This window comes from Oryctolagus cuniculus, chromosome 6, assembly GCF_051225735.1.
Source record: "Oryctolagus cuniculus isolate XC-2025 breed Fujian yellow rabbit chromosome 6, ASM5122573v1, whole genome shotgun sequence".
Classification (NCBI taxonomy): Eukaryota; Metazoa; Chordata; class Mammalia; order Lagomorpha; family Leporidae; genus Oryctolagus; species Oryctolagus cuniculus.
Window position 1 is genome coordinate 7,859,926 of NC_142872.1, and position 20,547 is coordinate 7,880,472.

Sequence of the window (20,547 nt, forward strand, 5' to 3'; positions counted from 1 at the left end):
CTTGCCCTGGACGTCCCTCTGTATCGTGAACATGTCTCCAGGGCACCCCGCTGCTTCCACCAGCCTTCTCCCAGTGCAGTCTCATAGAGAACTACCGCAGCTCCCTGTTGAAAGCCCTTCAAAGCATCCCAGTACACATCAGATGAAATGTCACGCTCTGGCTCCCCGGACACTGTGAGAGCCATGTGCTCCTTCTGCCACTTCGCCTGTATGTGGTGAGCAAGTTACTTATATTGCTAAAGCTTATTCTTGTCCTTGAAAGGAGAATAATAATGTAGATAGCAAAGGAGGGTCCTAAAGATAATTCATGTTAAACATGGAGCGTAATCCCTGACTCCAGAAATCAAATAACAAGTATTAGCTGTCATTTTCATAATTGCTAAGAAAATAGCAAGGCTTTCTGTTGAAATTACTCCAGGTGAGGTTTGAATTACAGCAAAACTTGCAGAAAGCTTGCTATGAACTTTTCACTTTGAATTTATATGAGTTTTAATAACAACTTCATCGTATAACCACTGGGTTCAAACACAATGCCAATCTAAATGTTTTTTATTAACAATTAGTTTTAATAATTTTTATTAACAAAATTAAGAAGTAGATATATTACAGTACTAGAATCAAAAAATACATTTTATTTATTTATTTGAAAGGCAGAGTTACACAGAGGCAGAGAGGGCTTCCATCCGCTGGTTCACTCTCCAAATGGCTGCAGTGACCAGAGCTGGCCCGATCCAAAGCCAGAACTCAGAAGCTTCTTCTGGGTCTCCCACGTGGGTGCAGGGGCCCAAGCGCCTGGGCCAGCCTCTTCTGCTTTCCCAGGCCACAGCAGAGAGCTGCATTGTAAATGGAGCAGCTAAGTCTTGAAGCGGAACCCATATGGGATGTCAGCACTGTGGGCAGTGACTTACCTGCTACCGCACAGTGCTGGCCCCAAAACACCTGCTTTACACAGGGTCCTTCTCGCTCTGAGGAGTCTTTTCTCCGAGAAGTTTTGACTTCCTCTCGCTGTAAAGGATGCATTCTGCACTTTGCTCATTGAACCCGGGGTCAGCAGAGACAGCAGAGCCCACTACCCTCTGCAGGTGCAGCTCTATTAGGACACAGCTGCTTCGCTAGCAAACCCGCAGAGCCATAAAGGACTCTCCCTTCTTGGTTTGAAGAAGCAAGCTTCAGAAACACAGGCCCTGTTGTGCAAGGGTGGTGAAGGGGACCCCATGGCGAGAAACTGCAGATTCCTCCAGGAGCTGAGGCCGGAGCCCTGCGGCCACAGGGGAGACCGTTCTGCCCAGTACCTGGACGAGCCCAGGAGCGTTACCCACCCAGGCTTCCAGACGAGAACAGGATTGTGGCCTCATGAGATCCTAGGCGAGCTACCCAACTAAGCAGTGCTAGACTCGTGACCCACAGTAATTGTGCTGTCCTGAGTGAGTGTGTGTGTGTGTGTTTTTTTTGACAGGCAGAATGGACAGTGAGAGAGAGAGACAGAGAGAAAGGTCCTCCTTTGCCGTTGGTTCACCCTCCAATGGCCACCGCGGCTGGCGTGCTGCGGCCGGCGCACCGCGCTTTTCCAGAAGGCAGGAGCCAGGTGCTTCTCCTGGTCTCCCATGGGGTGCAGGGCCCAAGCACTTGGGCCATCCTCCACTATACTCCCGGGCCACAGCAGAGAGCTGGCCTGGAAGAGGGGAAACCGGACAGAATCTGGCGCCCCGACCGGGACTAGAACCCGGTGTGCCGGCGCCGTAAGGCGGAGGAGTAGCCTAGTGAGCCGCGGCGCCGGCTGAATGTGTGTTGTTTTAAACCACTAGATTCATAGTCACGTGTCTGTTGCGATTGGAAACAAGCACAGCCGTGCCCGTCTGTGTGTGGTCCGTGGCCGCTCTGGAAGCACAGCAGTAGGGTTGAGTGGTTACAACACACACCTGACTCGTGAAGCCTGGCGCGGGTACCACCCGGCTCTGGACAGAAAGGGTGTGCAGAGCCCTGCTTTATGGAGCATTCCCTAAACTGGGGCCTTCCTCGAGGGCTGCAGCACTTGGTAGGGAATGCAGAGTGGTAGACGGGCGTGGGATGCGGCCTGTAGCATCTCCTTTATTTTTGCCAGGCCCCGTCCAGGTAGAAGCCATCGTCCACCCTCCTCGGTAGCTGCTGCACTCGGGAGTTAGTGATGTCCTCTCCGTGTCCCTTGCCCTTCCTGGGACTGGAGCACAGATTTGGAGCTGAGCCCTGGCGGGGCGGAGACGATGATGCTTTGCTGGAGAGCGTCAGCAAGCTGGAAGGAACCCGGGTCCCTGGAGGTCCTGATGCAGCCCGACGCCGCCCCACACCCCTGGCCTCCAGTGTCGCTCCCCCACTCGCGGAGGAACGACACAGGACCCTGCGTTGTTCTTTTGTCTGCTCGGCCCTCCCCGGGTTTGCTGCTGGTTCTTCCTGGGTTGGCTACTATCCCTTCCACCTCCGTGGAGGGGCGGGCCCCCCTGCCACTTTCCCCACTTCCGCGGGGGAGCGGCACACCGCCGGCCGGCTCTCTCAGGGGCTGCACAGGTGTTCCTTCAGATAGATGTTCCCCTTAGATGTTCCTGGTGCATGTTGTCTCTCTCCTCCTTTATAGTCCTCTTCCACCAATCCCAACTCTGCTACCCACACGCCAAGTACGCTGCTCTCCTCCAATCAGGAGCAGGATCAACTCCTGCAGGTCATCACTCAAGTTGGCAAGAGGCAGCTGCGTAGAAGCTGTTTACTCCTCTCCCAGCGCCATATTGTGGGAGAGCAGATGCATAGAATAAGTCTTAATTCCAGTAACTTAGTCTAGTCCGAGTTGCTCCCCACACTCCAGAGGTCACGTGGGAAGTAAAACATGCTGCTTGAGCCATTGAATCTGGGGCGGCGTAGGCCATAAACAGAAGGTTAGCCTATAACCCAGCTAAGGTGGTAGTAACAACTTCAACTGGTCAGTAAATTAAGATATTTGTATTTTTAAAGAGAGATGACCATTATACAGCATATATATATATTTAAAACAACAACAACAACAACACAGAAATGCTGGCAGCCTGTAACTTCAGGCTAAACTCTCAGAGCCCCGGGAGCAGGTACGCTCCCCTCCCCAGTGTGAGTCCTTTGAAAGGGAAGTCTGGGAAACCATGGCGTGTGTGTTGTACACCCCGGCCCCCGGCTCCCCGCCACTCCTCTTCTGCTGCTGGAGAATAGGCCTGGGACAGCTCTGGCTTCTCCGGGCTCATTGGAAGCTGCTCAGGAATTAGAAGTTAAGTTTCAGATCAGTCAATTTTGCTTTCCTAAAACTTTGGTTTTTGCCATCATTATGCAGATAGTTCTACTCAGTAGACAAGCCTCACTTAATGCTAAAATTAGAAACACATTAATTTGAGGGATTTTATAGTAAAGCCTGATGGCGTTTATAATTTTGTAGAATGTGAAGGGCTCTATCCCTGCTCTCCCTTCCCCGGTTCGCGTACTCACTGGAGTCCTTGTGGAGTTCACTTGCTTCTCTCTGAATCCGGGCCTGGCGACCAGGTCCAAGTGGTGGCAGTGTTTGTAGCCCGTGTTGTCTTCCTCGAAATGGAAAGTTACTAGTTTTATCTCAGAAGAGATAGTCTGCAAAGGCCAGAGAGACCAAGCAGGCCCCGCCTGTCAGTCTGTCAGGAAGGAGTGCCCGGGATTAGAAAGCCTGTTTAATCTCCAGGGCAGGAAAATAACGGATTCAGAGTGAGGTTCCATCGGTGACACCAGAGTTCCGTCATTTTTAGCTTTTTTTTTTTTAAACTTTTTTGTATCTGTCGCAGATTTTATTGAAGGTCTTTACAAAGCAACCTCCAGACTGCAGGTGTAGCTGACGAGGAGACCCTGTGATGCCGAGGAGACTGGCTGGGGCGTGGCTGGCAGCCCGGGCTGCCCACCCTTGTGTTCTGAGATGACGGTGGTGGACAGCCTCTCCCCGGGGTCCCGCGATGCTCACGTGGTCAGGCTGGGGCTTCTTAGGCTCAGTGTCACCACTTGGGTCTCGGGCAGCGCAGCTGGTGGACACCGTGGTTAAGGCCGAGGGTTCCTGAGTCCCCACCACACAACAGGACAGAGGGGGCAGGGTTTGCTCAGGCACCTCTGATCTGCTCTTTCCCGGACAGACACCTCCAGATCCATCAGTGTGAGTCTGAGAATCTCATTCTTAAATGACTACAAATTGGCCGGTGCTGCGACTCACTAGGCTAATCCTCCACCTTGCGGCGCTGGCACACCGGGTTCTAGTCCTGGTTGGGGTGCCGGATTCTGTCCCAGTTGCCCCTCTTCCAGTCCAGCTCTCTGCTGTGGCCCGGGAGTGCAGTGGAGGATGGCCCAAGTGCTTGGGCCCTGCACCCCATGGGAGACCCGGAGAAGCACCTGGCTCCTGCCTTCAGATCAGCGCAGTGTGCCAGCCACAGCGCGCCGGCCGCGGCGGCCATTGGAGGGTGAACCAACGGCAAAAGGAAGACCTTTCTCTCTATTTCTCTCTCTCGCTGTCCACTCTGCCTGTCAAATAAAAAATAAATAAAAATTTTTTAAAAATGACTTTACAAATCGTTTTTCTTACAAAGAAATCTAGGTAAAGGAGCAGTTGGTAGTAAATTTAGCAGCTGCATTTAATTTATCGATGTGTTATTTTTAATTGACCAGTTCTGTGTAAGGAATGTAGTACATCCTTCCTGAACTGTTTAAGGACAGGCAGTAGGAAAGTCTTTCTCGACTATGGCAGATGTGGAGCTGCTGGGAGCCAGGGGACTCAGTGTGTCTGCAGAACTTTGCTCATGACCGCTGGCTCCTCCGGTTCCCAGGCCTCCTGTGTGCTCTGCTTCTGGTCCACATTCCAGAATCCTCCTGCAAGTTCAGCCGGGCTACCTGTGACAAAGTAAAAAGCTGTGGCCCAGCGAGCGTGTGCTGCAGCACCTCCGTGTGGAGGCGCCCATCCCTCCCCACCCCGGAGTGTGGCTGAGCAGCACAGTGATTCTCCGCAAGGGCAGAGAAAGCGTGAGTCGTGCACCCAGAGCGCGTGCGCCCCTGTGCAGGGCAGCCTCTGTCTTCCATGCCTGAGCGCTGGGGAACTGAAGAAATGGGAGCTGCGTGAATTAACGGGGTAGGTAGATAGTTCTTCCCCCTCTGCCTCTCTTCTGTTATTTGCACGGTACCATCTGAGTTCATAAAACAAAAACACTGTAAACCTCAAATTGTGCAACCGTTGTTTTCCAAGTGCAACAGCCCAATGCATTGGTAACTGCAGCAGGGAGTAGCCTCGTGTCTTCCTGGGGCGGGGCCTCCTGACGTCCCTAACGCTTTATTTGCCCACCAGGAGATGCACACGAGGAGCAGGCAAGTCTGCTGACGAGCTGGAGACGCAGACTGCCAGCCAGGGCAAGTTCCCCCATGGCTGTGAAGACGTACATGACAGCCGTGAAGTCGGCCTGCACGTGCTTCTGGGACTGATGCTGCCACAGCTGACGACCAGTGACGTTGCTGCCAGGTCCCCGGTGGAAGTGCTCCAGCGAGGTGTCGTCAGCGTCCTCACACGGAGGCACGAGTGCAGTGTGCATGGTTGTGTGAGCTCGTTCCCCAGGAGATTTTCATTTCCTACTGGAGAGAGCGTGTCTCGATTGGAGGCACACACCCGTAGACACCCACACGCACACTGCCTGCAGAGCCCTCACTTGTGCGGGACAGCTCAGCGACGGAGATCTAAAGAAAAGTCCCCTGTGTCGTGGAGCAGCCCTTTTCTGGTTATCAGACAGGTGCTGGCGGGACGGAAGGCTGGAGAGTTGCTGGCAGTCATGCTGTGTGCAGGCGAGATGTGGAACCGTGAGCAAGCCGTCCGGTAACGTTTCGGCTAAAAACGTCCCCTTTCCGCCAAGACCGTGCCCCCAGATGTGGAGTGCAAGGTGAGGGGTCAGTTTCTTGATGGAACCGTGGTTCGGGACACCTAACTGCGGTAGCCGGGCGACCCTTCAGCCCCAGGGCCTTCTGCAGAGTTCTGTGTGCCCCACTGCAGAGTGTGCTCTGTGCTCTGCTTGTGTGGCCTGAAGTGACCGGAGTAGTGGAAGGAAGATGAGCAAGTCGCGATGCACTGGCTCTCTGGACGTGTGTGTCCTCACACAACAGGCCGGTGGGAGGACTCTGGGAGTGGCCACCTCTGCTAGAGTCACTGTTAACCTCCCTCACGTGTTTGGGTCAGCGCTCTTGTAAGGTTCTGCTTGGCGGGCTCAGATGTGTTGGTAGATGCCCCAGCTGATGGACACGTTGAGTGAGACTGACATCCATGAGGTCATCCCTTCAGGCACTCAGTGAGAATTCGTCCAGGTGTTCGTATCTCCCAGGGCTCTGCTTCCCCCGCCCTGGCTCCCAGGAACACCTCCTCCTATCTCTGGGTTGGGTCAATGCCATTCCTATAAATACATTTCTGCTTTTGGATCGCTTTTCTTTAGTTTCCACTTTCAGTTAGATTTGCAAAAGGGATCATGTTAACATTTTAGTTCTTGCATTTAGCGTCCTAGTCCACGCAGGACTAGCCCAGGGTATAAACTAGGACCTGAGATGGTGAAGCTCAACAAATCAGAGTGGTTCTGTAGTGAAGAACCAAGATAGAGTGACCTAAGCCAATACCATTAAAAACAAGAAGTCACCTTTGCCCCAAATAAAATTAAAGTTTAAAATTATAGCCCTAAACTTTTTCCCCCAAAGCTAAAATTAGGTGCAGCTATAAAAATAAGGGACCCTATGCTTAGCTAGCTGCGACACTCCCATGTGATCCCGTAGCTGATTGGATAGAAGAGGCACGCCCTTCACATGATCAGCTCACGGATTGGACTGTCGCTCCCCGTCTTCGTGGAGGAACGACACAGGACCCTGCGTTGTTCTTTCGTCTGCTCGGCCCTCCCCGGGTTTGCTGCTGGTTCTTGCCGGGTTGGCTGCTGGTTCTTCCCGGGTTGGCTACCGTCCCTTCCACCTCCGTGGAAGGGCGGTTCCCCCTGCCACATTCCCCACTTCCGCCAGGGAGCGACACATTGCCGGCCGGCTCTCTCGGGGGCTGCACAGGTGTTCCTTCAGATAGATGTTCCCCTCAGGTGTTCCTGGTGCATGGTGTCTCTCTCCTCCTTTATAGTCCTCTTCCACCAATCCCAACTCTGCTACCCACACGCCGAGTACGCTGCTCTCCTCCAATCAGGAACAGGTCCTACAGTTTATTGGTTGAACTGGAGGCAGCTGTGTAGAAGCTGTTTCTCCCTTCTCAGCGCCATATTGTGGGAGAGCAGATGCATAGAATAAGTCTTAATTCCAGTAACTTAGTCTAGTCCGAGTTGCTCCCCACATGGACTGCTGTGTGCATGGACTCTATAGTGCTTTTGATTGGTCGCTGCAGGTATATAAACCATGTGGCTTTGTGCTGGGGGCGCTCTCTGGACACCCGAGTTCAGGAGGCCCGTCTGCGCAGACGCCAAATAAATCCTCTTGATTTTGCATCAACTTCTCTGGTCTCTGAGTCTTTGAGGTGTGCCCTTCGACGTGTTAGCATCCTCACTCAGAGGGTCTAACAGTAGAATCATGTGTTTTGAGATAGGAGCATTTCTGTAATTAAATAATTATTCCTTATTTTATCTGCTTTCTAAAACTAAATAAGTACTTGAAGTTCTAAAGGAAGCCACTTCTTTTTCATAAGGTTCTCTGTACAGTTTCAAACCAAGCACCCTGGCTGGTGCCCGCAGCTCACTAGACTAATCCTCTGCCTGCGGCGCCGGCACCCCGGGTTCTAGTCCCGGTTGGGGCGCCAGTTCTGTCCCGGTTGCCCCTCTTCCAGGCCAGCTCTCTGCTGTGGCCCAGGAGTGCAGTGGAGGATGGCCCAGGTGCTTGGGCCCTGCACCCCATGGGAGACCAGGAGAAGCACCTGGCTCCTGGCTTCGGATCAGTGCTGCATGCCGGCCATAGCAGCCATTTGCGGGGTGAACCAACGGAAGGAAGACCTTTCTCTCTGTCTCTCTCTCACTGTCTAACTCTCCCTGTCAAAACAAACAAACAAACAAACAAACAAACAAAAAAGCACCCTTCAGGGAGAGGAGAGGTATTGGACAGAGAAGAAATGCTGCAGCCGCCCCACCACCTCCCTGTGGCCCCTCTTCCCTGCTCCCCCCACACCCTCACACCCTCTAAGGGAGAACGGTTTGCCTCTCTGCCAGGCTGGGTATAAAATACTGGAATACCGGCTGACGATGCCGACGCGTGGGGCGCAACCTAAAACCCGAGTCCGCGCCTTTTGCTCCTCTCCTGAACCTCTCCCTCGGAGCCTGGCCTCTCTGTCTGCCTCAGGAAAGCATCTCCGCGTTAGTTTCATGCTGTGTAGCTGGCCCGACTGGAGGTGAGACAGGGACGTGGAGAAGGGGCAGGAGATGGTGTATCCTTGGCAGGCTTTGCGGGTGAACTGTGCGCTGGAACGCAGCCTGACCCAGTTCTGAAAGACAACAAAGTGTCCTTTGTTTCCCCTGGGTTGGGGAGCGGGGATCAGGGGTTGAAGGGTGATCGGCATGGCAAGGTTTGGGCGTTCGGAAGTTCTCTCATCAAGTGCTTTTAGCGCACTCACGATTTCACCTCTGTGCCCCGTAGCTCTTCCCAGCACACCTGTCTTGGTTTTTGGTTGTAAACACTTACAGTGAGCTGTGGGGGGAAATAGCAAAGGCATCTTTCATACCTTTCAGCTCCCAAATGGGCACTGAGGAAGAGAGGAAGGGACTGGGATCAGTGCCTCTGACTCCTTCCAAAGAAGACCCCTGGGCCCTTCTGAGCCCCCTTCTAAATGAGCAAAGCCTCTTCTTCCTCCGGGCAGAGCAGGTGCTGCAGGGCCCGCCCCAGGCTTGCTGGTTACCCACCTGCCACGTGGACCTGGCAGAGGCCTGGCTCCCACTTCCTGACATGACGGAGATGGACCTTCCACTCACCTCTGCGCTTCCGGGTGAACACTGAGCGTCTGCCTCTGGCTCGCTGGGAAGCTAAGGAAGTGTGGAGTGAGCCCCTGGTGGCCTGACTTGCCTCTGTGCCCTGCTGCCTTTGCTGCACCTGTGGAAAGAAGTGGACGATAGCAAACCTGGCTCCTCCCTCTGCAGACTGAGCGCGAACAGAGCAGCACAGCTAAGTGGGAAGCCAGGAGGCAGAGATGTTGACTGACAGAACGAGCCACCCTCTGTGCTCCAGCAACAGCGTGCGAGCCACTCCCTGCGCCTTTGTGCCTCTGTTTCTAAGTGAGTCGCGTCATCTGCAAACAGGGCTGACTCATAGCTTGTAAAGCCCGGGGGATTTGCTCCGGGCAGGGGGATGAATGAATTGAAGGCTTCTTCCGTATGTTATTTTCACCCTAAGTCTTTAACTCATCCCGAGGAGTATCAAAAGCAGAAGCAACAGATTCCGCAGAGCCAAGTTGTTTCTGCTTCAAGCAACGCACTCCCACCACGTCTGGATCTACAAGTGCTTGTTGGCTGAACTTCACCCACACGATGTATTACAGGCAGGGCAAAAGAATTCTAATCATGTTAGTGACGTTTAGCATTTCAGTTCCCTGCAGGGAGCTCTGAAATGTCCCAGGATATGTTTCGGAGTAATTAACGGTGTTTGCCTCTCTCTGCTTCTCCTTCAGGACTGTCATTGTGGGGGAGGAGAGCCAGATGGTGGAGGCCCCTCTCCCGGCCCATCAGCACACCCTGTTTTCCGGCCCCCTCCAGCTGCAGCTTGTTCCCAGCTTCCTCCCCACATGAATCGGCAGCCCCAGGACAGGCTGGGGGGGGGGGGGCCACGGACCACCAGGAGCTCACCCCTCGCTTCACGCTGAGCGCCTTTTCAGACCCCAGATGGCGGGGCCCAAGTGGCCGGGCAGAACGCTGGTCAGCTCCACCGCCGGGCTTCGCTGCAGAACCGCCCTGAGTGAACGCATCCGTCCGCGGTTGCCTGGCGGGGATTCTCAGGCCTCCTCCTCGATTCAGATAGAAGAAGGGGAACGAGAATGGAGAGAGAAATGGACAGAGGATGGCTCTGTGCGTGTGCCTGTGTGCGTGTTGAAGGCTGTGTGTTTAAGGAAGAAGGTTTTGGGTGGCCTCAGGGTTTTCATACTCAAACAGGAGGCTTGACAGAGCCTTCGCTGTCGCCTAGGCCTGCATTCGCTTATTAATGCACTCACTGTTGGATAGGCCCGCGATCTAGGGACTCCTGGAGCCCTCAGGGGGTAAAGGCCTTGCCCTGTGTCCTCCGCAGGGGCTGATCATGCAGCAAAGAGGCCTCCCTGCCACTGCCCCGGGGCTTCCTGGCAGGAAAGAAGATGAGACCCCTGAGTGGGCCACCTCGGAAGGGCTGTGCAGATCCTTGGTCAACTCGGCGATACCATCAGCTCCCCAGTTATGAGACCATCTATCGATCGTTCGGTACGTGAGAGTGTAGTTCCAGCCACGACAGTTTCTTGTTTTGTCCCCGTTAGTGTGCTAGGTAGTAGGCATTCAAAGCGGGGAAGCCAGGGTCTCCTGCCCGGGGCTTCCTCGCAGGCTGAGCCTTGCCCAGCTTGGTGGGCAGTGAGGGCAGCTCCCGCCGCAGTGACCGCAGTGGGCGTCACACTTCACAGTTCCCAGAGCCCTCTGTGCACCTGCTCCCCCTTGATTGTCACGAGTGTCACCCGTTTCGTGGATGAACAAACTAAAATTAAGGTACCTCTGTTGCCCAAGATCGCATAGCTGAGCTCGGATGTGAATCGGAACGCTGACCCTAGTTTAGGGCTCCTTTTTCCTACCTCATTGTGCTAGGGACTGCTGTTTGTCTCTCGGCTCCACCTTTCCCCTCTACTACTGCCTACAGTAATGGTGAACTCCCCTAGGTGTGCACTGTAAGGAGCTCCCTCAGTGGAGGGTGCTGGGGACAGTGCAGAGGAAAGACCCTCCTGTGGGTGCCAGCACTGCTCTGTCCGTCACTGTGATGGATGTGAGGGTGTCTGGGGGTGCCCTGCCCAGCTGTGCACCCTGAGCGCCCAGTCCTGGGTGAACTTGCAGCCTGGCCTTTGTGCCTCCCAGTGCAGGCCTCTTGCCCAGCGCTGTACCTGCAGCCCCTCTGCGTGCCTGCGCTCTGCCTGCCAGCCGTGACGCGCGTGCTCCCGGGCCCTCCTGACAAGGCGCTGGGCGTGCCGAGCCTTCGGTCCATGGTGTGCACCCGTCACCGACTGGGGCTCCCTTTCTTCCTAGAGGAAGCTTCTTTGTGGACCAGCTCAGTTACGCGTTCTCCTCTGGGTCTGAGTCAGAGCCGTGTCCGCCCCTGCAGAAGCCTCTTCCCAGCCCTCCGCTGCCCTGAACTGTTCTCCTGCGTCTCTGAGTGCCTGGTGATCCTCTAAGTGTCTCTTCTGTAAGTCCCTGTGTGGTTGGCGTCTGGTCATTAGGCCGAAGTTGATAGCGCTAAATGTTGATGCCGGGTCACAGACAGGAATCAGGAAAGAGTTAGTGTCTTGTGGGCAGGGATTTCGTCCCGCGAGGCTCTTCAGTCTTCGCAGGCACCTGCCTGCTATGATGCTTGCCACGTAGGAAGTGCTGAACGAGGACTGACTGCGCACAGTTGCAGTGAGTTCCACAGCCTGTGTGATGGGACTTGGCAGTCCACTCGGAGGGCTGGCCTGCGGGCAGGAGGCAGGAATGTGTGCGCGTGGCCGTCCGTTCCTTTGTTCAGCAGAGCTGGTCAGCGTCCAGCTGAGGCCGCAGCGGAAGGCTACACAGCGGCGCTGGCCCCACTAGGAACCCAGGATGCGCGTGGTTGCAGCTGGAGGACGAGCTGACGCATCGGGAGGGAGCAAAGACCGCAAGGAACCAGGGCCGCGCGCGGGGTCTGACCACTTGCGAGGCACAGCAGGGGGCAGCGACTTGCCCAGCATCCTGTGGCCCCTTCTTGCCAGAGCCAGGAGGAGACAGCAAGTCTCACGATAGTCCCCTCACTCGCGCTTCCACTGTGGCTTCTCCCGGTGGGGTGGGAAGGGGGAGGGATACTGACTGCCAGCCCAGGGAGTGGGAGGAAGACCCCAAACGTGGTCGTCCCTTACCTACAAGTTCCGAGAGAGTCAGTGTGGGGGATGGATGAAACTGCTCTGCCAGTGCTGTTAACTAAGCCCCTGGCAGTGTGGCACCTGCGTTGAATTTGGGGTTTGGCTCCGCTCAGGGAACCAATCACTCATTAAGGCCCGGCCTCCAGTGCTGCTGAGACAAAGCAAAGCACTTCCTGCCCCGCCCCAGGCCCTGCTGCTTCCTCTGGTGTGGTCCTAACCCAGGCAAGGCCTCTCCTCCCTCCCCAACATCTGCAGCTTAATCACGCTAATGAGCCTCCTTGATCGTGTTGGTTTACTTAGCAGGACACTTTGCTATTTCTGATCAGATGTTCTCCCCGAGAGCCAAGGCATGGAATCCTTTAGTGAGTGAGGGAGGCCCACAGAGCCTGGTCCGCACACTCCTCGGAAGCTTCGCCCAAACATGACGTCCAGCCCGAGTCCTACAGCGAATGTGCGGGCAGATGTGACACCGCGTGTTTCATTAACTTCTCATCCACAGCTGGGTCCCAGCTGAGCCCCCGAGGAGGCCCAGTGTAGCAGGAGCTGTGTGAGCTAAGCAAGCCGCAGCTACAGCGTCTTTGCTCGCTGTCACTGGGGAGGAGCTCTTGCTGATTAATTGACTTGGGATGTGCCTACACCTCCATGTGGGAAGCAGAAGACAGGGGGGTCTTGAGGAATTGTGTGTGCTGTGAGCACGCTGGGGGAGGCCAGATGCTCTACAGGGACTCCCAGTGGGCCGAGACCCACCCTGGCTGGGGGGGGGGGGTCTCCCTGGGAGTTGCAGGTGCACAGGAAATAACACTTCCCTCCCTGGAGAATCTGCTGTTACGGAGCCAGTGAGGTCACTGAGGAAGGACGTGCCAAGGCTTGGAAGTGCTTGCTCAGGCTGCACGCCGCAGAGCCCGGCTGGCTCCGACACTTTCCCACCTGCTGGTTCCCCAGGAAGCCAGGATCTCTCTCCTGTCTCTCTCCTGGCTTTCTCAGTCCTTGCCTGTGCGCGGTTCTAAAGTTTCATGTGGGAATACCCTTCCCTTACTTTCGGCTTACTCATGCAAGAGACGCTGTCCTAGGCGCCAGGAATACAGCCGCCCTTCCTGAAGAGACTCCTTGGTTAGCCAGGACCTCGTCACTCTCCGAGAAGGCCCGGTGCAGGATTCTCTAACAGTGGCGTTCAGAGCCCGTGGAATTCCAGCCCTGTGGTGCCACTGAGTTTGAGAGGAGGGCACCCCCAGGGCCCTGGTCCAGCCGCTGGCCACAGCGCAGCCCTGGGAGTGGCACAGCTTTCTTCTGCGGCAGTGCGGCGTCCTGGATGCTGGGTCCTCCTGTCCGTCCTAAAGCTAGATATAAAAAGACTAGAATGGCTTTTATTTGGTTGAGATTTAGTTTATGTATGTGTATTGATTTTTGCAGTTCCGTAAGTTTTGCTGCAGGTATGCCTGGAGCCAGGTGCCCACTCCTGGAAACACCGGAGGAAACATTGCCACCATCAAGGCCTCCACGCTGCTTGGCCCACAGCCCCTCCGTCTCTGTCCCTGGCAGCGGCAGTGTGCTCCCTGGGCCTTCATGTAAGTGGGAAGCATACAGCAGGCACTCTTTGTTGTTGAGATTGGTCCACTCCGCCGCATGTTTCCAAAATTTGCCTGTTTCTGTTGCTGGGTAGTACACTGTGTGGCTGCACTATAGACGTTTATCTGTTCCTCTGTTGATAGGCATTTGGGTTATTTCTATTAAAAACAAAGCTGCTACGAGCAGTTATGTCAGACTTTGGGAGACAATGTTTTCATCCCTCTCATGGGAACGCCTGGAGTAGAACTAATGAATCGTGTGGAAGGAGTTTGCTCAGTTTTCTAAGAAGTCGCCACATTGTTTTCCACTGTAATTGTGCCACGTTACACTCCCGCTGCCCTGCTGCGGGGGTTATGGCGGAGCCCCGTCCTTGCCGGCACAGTAGTGCCAGTCTTTCTCGTTTCGCCTTTTCTAGATGTGCAGTGGTTTAAGTTGCGTTTGCATGACGACTAACGGTATTGAACAGTTTTCCATGTGCGGATTCATATGTGTCCTTTTGAGAATTAAAACTTTTTCCTCATTTAAAAATTGTGTTGTCTCACTGTTGATCTGCAAGAGTTCTTTATATTTTATGGAAACACTTCCTTTTTCTGACGCACACATTGTAAATATTTTCGCCATGTCAGTATCTTGCCTTCAAAAAGCAGACAGCTTTAATCTTAAATAATCTACCCCTAGCAACGTTCTTCTTTTGTGGCTTGTGTTTTCTGTGTCCTAAGAAAGACTTGCCTTCTCCAAAGTCACAGATCTTTGTCTTATAGTTTTGGCTTTTATATTTAAATCTGTAATTTGTTTCCGTGTGGTTTTTGTAAAAGGTGTGAGAAGGAGCTGATGCTAATTTCTTTCTAAAACAGATGTCCTGTTTTTCCAGCATCATATGTTTAAAAGTATCTTTTCTGGCCAGCGCCGTGGCTCACTAGGCTAAACCTCCTCCTTGCAGCGCCGGCACCCTGGGTTCTAGTCCCGGTCGGGGCGCCGGATCCTGTCCCGGTTGCCCCTCTTCCAGGCCAGCTCTCTGCTGTGGCCAGGGAGTGCAGTGGAGGATGGCCCAGGTGCTTGGGCCCTGCACCCCATGGGAGACCAGGATAAGTACCTGGCTCCTGGCTCCTGCCATCGGATCAGCGCGGTGCGCCGGCCGCAGCGCGCTGGCCGTGGCGGCCATTGGAGGGTGAACCAACGGCAAAGGAAGACCTTTCTCTCTGTCTCTCTCTCTCACTATCCACTCTGCCTGTCAAAAACAAAAAAATAAAAATAAAAAAATTCACATCTTTTCCCCACTGAATGATCTTGGCACCTTAGTCCAATTGCAGCATTGATATGTAGGTCTGTTTCTGGGCTCTGTATTTGATCCACACTCCCTGATAGCTATAGCTGTAAGGAAGTCGTGAGATAAACTTTGTTGTCATTTTTAAAAGCCTGCTTGGGATAGCTTGGGAAACTTGGATTTTCCTGCCAGTATTGGAGTGAGCCTGTTCATTGCCACCAAAAGGGTCTTGGGTTTTGACCGAGACCACATTTAACCTATAGCTCAATTTGGGAAAAAGATTCATATTTTAAAAATAGTGGAGTTCCATTTATTTGTCTTTAACCTCTCTCAGCAGTTTTTTATCATTTTTTTAAATTTGGGCAAGATTTGAGAATAAAGAGATCTCCCATCCCTAGTCTGCCCCAGTTGCCCGCAGTAGCCAGAGCTGAGGCAGGCTGACATGGCGCCTGGCACACGGGTGCAGATTCCCAAGCACCTGAGCCATCACCTCTGCCTCCCAGGGTGCACGTTAGCAGGGAGCTGACTCAGAAGTGGAGCGGGGGCTTGCACCAGGCCTTCTGATGTGGAGTATTGGCCTCCCACGCCGTATCTCAACCACTGCAGAATGTGCACCCCTGAACGTGGGCTTTTAGCTAAACTTTTATGAATGTATTTATTTGAGGGGAGGAGAGACAAACAGGCAGACAGAGCTCCCATCCACTGGTTCACTCCCCCAGCCTGCAGTGACAGCGCTGAGCAAGGCCAAAGCCAGGAGCTAGGAACTCACTCTCGGTCTCCCATGTGGGTGGCAGGGCCCAACCACATGAGCTGTCACCTGCTGCCTCCCAGGATGCTCATCGGCGGGAAGCTGGGATTGGACATGCACGTGACATTCTGATGTGGGATGCAGGCCAACTGGGGCTTAACTGCTGGACCAAACTCCTATCTCTGTTTCATCATTTTCAGGGCTTAGAGTTGTTTTGACAAGTCGATCCCTTAGGATTTCATTTTCTTAATGTAATATTAAATCGTATATTTTATGTCTAGTTTTCTAATTATTCACTGCTAATATGTAAAAATACAACTGATATTTGTATTTTAATTTTTATACTGTGACCTTGACAAACTCACATCTTAGTTCCAATAGCTTTTTGAGAGATTTGTTTAGATTTTCTATACACATGATCACAGAGCATGGGCAAAGTTGCACTTTTACTTATTCTTTTTTTAAATTAATTAATTTATTTGAAAGTCAGTTACACAGAGAGAGGGGAGGCAGAGAGAGAGAGAGAGAGAGAAAGAGACAGGTCTTCCATCCACTGGTTCACTTCCCAATTGGTTACAATGGCCGGAGCTGCGCTGATCCGAAGCCAGGAGCCAGGAGCTTCTTCCAGTCTCCCACGTGGGTGCAGGGGCCCGAGGGCTTAGGCCATCTTCTGTTTTCCCAGGCCATAGCAGAGCTGGATTGGAAGTGGAGCAGCTGGGACTAGAACCAGGGCCCATATGGGATGCCAGCGCCACAAGCGGACGATTAACCTACTAAACCACAATGCTGGTCTCTCCTTTATAATCTGTGTGCAGTTTTTTTCCCTTGCCTTATTGCACTAGCTGTGACCTCCAGGACAAAAGTAATTAGAAGTAATAAGAAAAACAACCTTACCTTATTTGCTATCTTAAGGAGAAAACATGAATCTTTTGCCATATGTGTGATGTTAGCTCCACGTTTTTCATATGTGCCATTGGTGAGACTGGTTGCTGAGAATTTTTATCATGCATGCATGTTGAATTCTGGCAGATATTTTTCTGTTATTAAGAAGAATATATGTTTTTACTTCTCCTTCATTCTATTAATGGATTACATTAACTGATATTTGAATGGTAATCTAAGCTTGCATTCCTGGGAAGAGCTCAACTTTGTCACCACGTCTGAGGTAGAATTTGTGTTTTCTGAATGTTGATAGACCCCACCATGAAGCCTTGTGATTGTTTCAGTTGTGGTGAATTATTTAATTGCACAATTGGTTTCTTTATTATATGTAAATTTTTAAGTTCTCCTTGAGTTAACTTTAATTGTTTGTTTCCTTCAAGGAATTGTACATTTCCCTAAAGCTTTCGAATGCATGGCCGTCTTGTTCCTCATAATCCATTGTTAGCTTTTTATGGTCTGTGGCGCCTGTAATGATATTCTTATAGTTTAAAATTTAACATCATGTGTCTTTTGTTTCTTGATCATTCAGGATAAAGGCTTGTCAGTGATGCTGGTCTGTTCTAGGAATCAGCTTTTACACTGGTAGAATTTTCCTTATGGGCTTTCTGTCTTCAGTTTCACTGATTTCCGCACTAGTTTTTATTCTCTTTTTTTCTTTTTTCCTGCTTCTTTGGATTTAATTTATATTTTTCCTGCTTCTTTTTTTTTAAAGATTTATTTATTTACTTGAAAGGCAGAGTTACACAGAGAAGGAGAGGCAGAGAGAGAGAGAAAGAGAGAGAGAGGTCTTCCATCCGCTGGTTCACTCCCCCATTGGCCGCAACGGCCAGAGCTGTGCTGATCCGAAGCCAGGAGCCAGGAGCTTCTTCCAGGTTTCCCAAGTGGGTGCAGGGGCCCAGGGACTTGGGCCATCTTCTACTGCTTTCCCAGGCCATAACAGAGAGCTGGATTGGAAGTGGAGCAGCTGGGACTCGACCTGATTCCCATATGGGATGCCAGCACTGTAGGCAGTGGCTTTACCTGCTTTGCCACAGCGCTGGCCCCTTTTTCCTGCTTCTTAAAGTGAAATGTTGGGTTAGTAATTTTTGCTCTTTTTCTCCTCTCACATGAACTAGTCTATGATTCTCTGTTCGCACTGTGTTAGCTCATCTCACAAATTGAAGATTATCTTCATTTTCATTCAGTTCAAAATGTTCTAGAAGTATTGTTTGTTTCATGTATTTGTATATTTTCCAGAAATCTTTCTGTTGTTATTTTCTTTGTGTGTGTGTGTGTGTGTGTGAGAGAGAGAGAGAGAGAGAGAGAGACAGGTAGAGTTATAGACAGTGAGATAGAGAGACAGAGACAAAGGTCTTCCTTCCATTGGTTCACTCCCCAAATGGCCGCCACGGCCAGCACTGTGCCGATCTGAAGCCAGGAGCCAGGTGCTTCTCCTGGTCTCCCATGCGGGTGCAGGGCCCAAGCACTTGGGCCATCCTCCACTGCCCTCCCGGGCCACAGCAGAGAGCTGGACAGGAAGAGGGGCAGCCAGGACCAGAACCCGGCGCCCATATGGGATGCTAGTGCTGCAGGCGGAGGATTAACCAAGTGAGCCACGGCGCAGGCCCCTCTGTTGTTATTTTCTAACTGTGTTCTGTCATGGATCGAGCGTATAGTCTGGACAATTTTTACTTTTATAATTTTTTAAAAAATCCGTTTATTTATTTTTGAGGCAGAGAGAGAGAGAGAGAGAGCTCTTCCATCTGCTGGTTCACTTCCCTGTTGGCCACAGTGGCCGTGGCGCAAGATCCTGATGGCAGATACCGGAGGGCGCGAATTGAAATTCAGGCTTAGCGACAGGCGCTTTTCCATGATGCACAGCAGCTGCAGGTCACCAGGTGGTCCTGCACCAGGTGTCTCAGAAGAGAGGAGGGTGGGAGAGGTGTCCCAGTCCCCAGACCCAAGTTTGGTCCATACAGAAGTTTGCCCTCTGACTGGGAAGTGAGCCGGGCCTGCACGGTGGACTAGCCGGCTTCTGATTACTGTAATGAGATAAACAACCAGGCCTACTTCCTTCAGCTAGTGGTTCTGCAGGTTGGCAGTTCCAGGTCACGTGGGCCCCAGGGGTCAGCCGTGTGGTGAGACACAGGGTGACAGTGGCAGAGCGCACGCAGAGCAAGGACCACATGCTGAGCCAGGACGTGGAGGCAGAATGGCTGGGGGCCGACACAGCCTTACACAACCGACCCTCCCACAGGAGCCCCTCCCAGGGGTGTGACCCCAGTGACCTCAGGACCTCCCACTGGGCCCACCTCCTAGACACCTTAAGTGGATCAAGCCTCCACCCTCTTAGTACTGTCAGTCCATAACTTTGGACTTAAACATCTGTGTAACTCGGGAGCCATATCCAATCAAACCATGGCACCCGGGAGTATAATCTACACGAATCCCAGTTGTGCAGAGATTGGAAACAATTAGAACTCTTCTGGTTGTGTATGTGCAGAATCCGCAGGCCCTGGTGGCCACACAGCCACTGTCCCACGGCAGGCAGAAGGCTGAGGGACTCCGGCCAGGAATTAAGGTTTTACACACCACAGGTGATGGGGAAAATACGTTCTTGGAGAGTGGGAGTGAAGTCATTGCGCTTTTCTGCAAAGTCCAACTCAGCCAACGTTTGTTAAGCAAGCACTTTGGCCACGCACCACGCTTGGGCCCGCGGCTGAGTCAGAGATAAAACGTGGTGACTGTCTGGAACTCGAGCGGTTATCTCGCTCCCTCAGACCAAGCCGCTGGCAAGGAAGACATTTTCTCCAGAAGCCCAGGCCGGGTCTGCGAGTATGATTTCAAAAATTGTTTGCACCAGAATAAACCTACCTTTTAATTCCGTTTTCCCACAAGATGTGTCGCAGTGCTGTCGTGTGTTGCAAGATTAGGTGCGGCCGAGCTCAGAGGCTGCGTGGTGGTGAGTGCAGGGCAGGTTGTCCTGCAGCGTAGGAAGGAGGAAGGGGCTGGGGGATAACGGGTGAGGTAGACTGCCCCTGTGTTCCTGAGCGCTCTCCTCGCAATGGCGGCGGAAGCCATTAAGAGTCAGTCCCAACGGATGTCTGTTCATGACCGACTGCCTCAGTGATCCTGACAGCCCCGCTTCAGGCACGGTTTGAGCCCTGCTGACCTCAAGAGGGGGCTGGGGAGGACCCTGCTCATCATCAGTTTCAATGGCGTAGTGTCAGGCCTGGGGGGCAGGGAAGGTGGCTCGGGTCTCAGTTTCCTCCTCTGCGTTTTAGCTGGAAGCTGCTACCAGTTTCTCCCAAGCACACATGGCTCCTGGATGAGCCGTGGACTTGAGCGAAGTGCACACACAGAATTTGAGTTTCCTTCTCTAATCCCACGCTTCTCCAGGTCCCCCACTCAGTCTCCAGTGGCTGCTCTTGTCTCGGGGTCTTTTCCATGCTTCCTCTGATGATTGTTTTTCTATTTGCGTCTTGATGCCCTGGCACTGTTGCCACTGTGTCTGTTGCTACCATCAGAGTAAAGCGGCATAAAAACAAGACACTCACTCTGGGCGGATCAGTGTTCACATTCCAGCTCCCTTCCCGAGTCAGTCTCATTTCCTTCCAGAGCCTTTAGAGAGATTTTCTCTTTGTTTTGTGTGTTTTCCTACGGGACATAGCTGGTATTTGAAAGAGAATCGGTTGTATGAGGAACTAACTCTGTACTGACAGCAGGAGCTCCGACACTGTGTTTTGCAGGTCTGCAGTGCCAAGTGGCTCTTCCAAAGCGCGGATTCAAGTTCTTGGTTATAGGGCTGCATTGGCTGATACGTTTGTTCCACATTTTCCTATTTTACTTTTCTATTAATCTTATTTATTTTGAAGTCCTTTTTGGCACCCAAATATCTTTTTCATTTCTCAGTCTGCTTCTATTTATTGTTTTATCTCTTGATTATGACTCACTTTCCTGCTTCAT

At 52.5% G+C, this 20,547-nt stretch overlaps 2 long non-coding RNA genes across 3 annotated transcripts; one reads left to right on the top strand and one right to left on the bottom strand.

Moving 5' to 3' along the window:
* Positions 1-1,706: 1,706 nt before the first annotated feature.
* LOC149125998 (uncharacterized) lies at positions 1,707-14,470 on the top strand. Its single transcript, XR_016235090.1, has 3 exons — positions 1,707-8,386; positions 10,267-10,433; positions 11,238-14,470. It is a non-coding gene; the product is annotated as an uncharacterized LOC149125998 (long non-coding RNA).
* Positions 2,952-10,256, bottom strand: LOC149125999 (uncharacterized). 2 transcript variants are annotated; one of them, XR_016235092.1, is made up of 2 exons: positions 8,964-10,256; positions 2,952-8,479 (listed from the first exon to the last, which is right to left on the bottom strand). It is a non-coding gene; the product is annotated as an uncharacterized LOC149125999 (long non-coding RNA). The 2 variants fall into 2 exon arrangements; XR_016235091.1 differs by having other exon boundaries at positions 8,717-10,256.
* Positions 14,471-20,547: the final 6,077 nt, after the last annotated feature.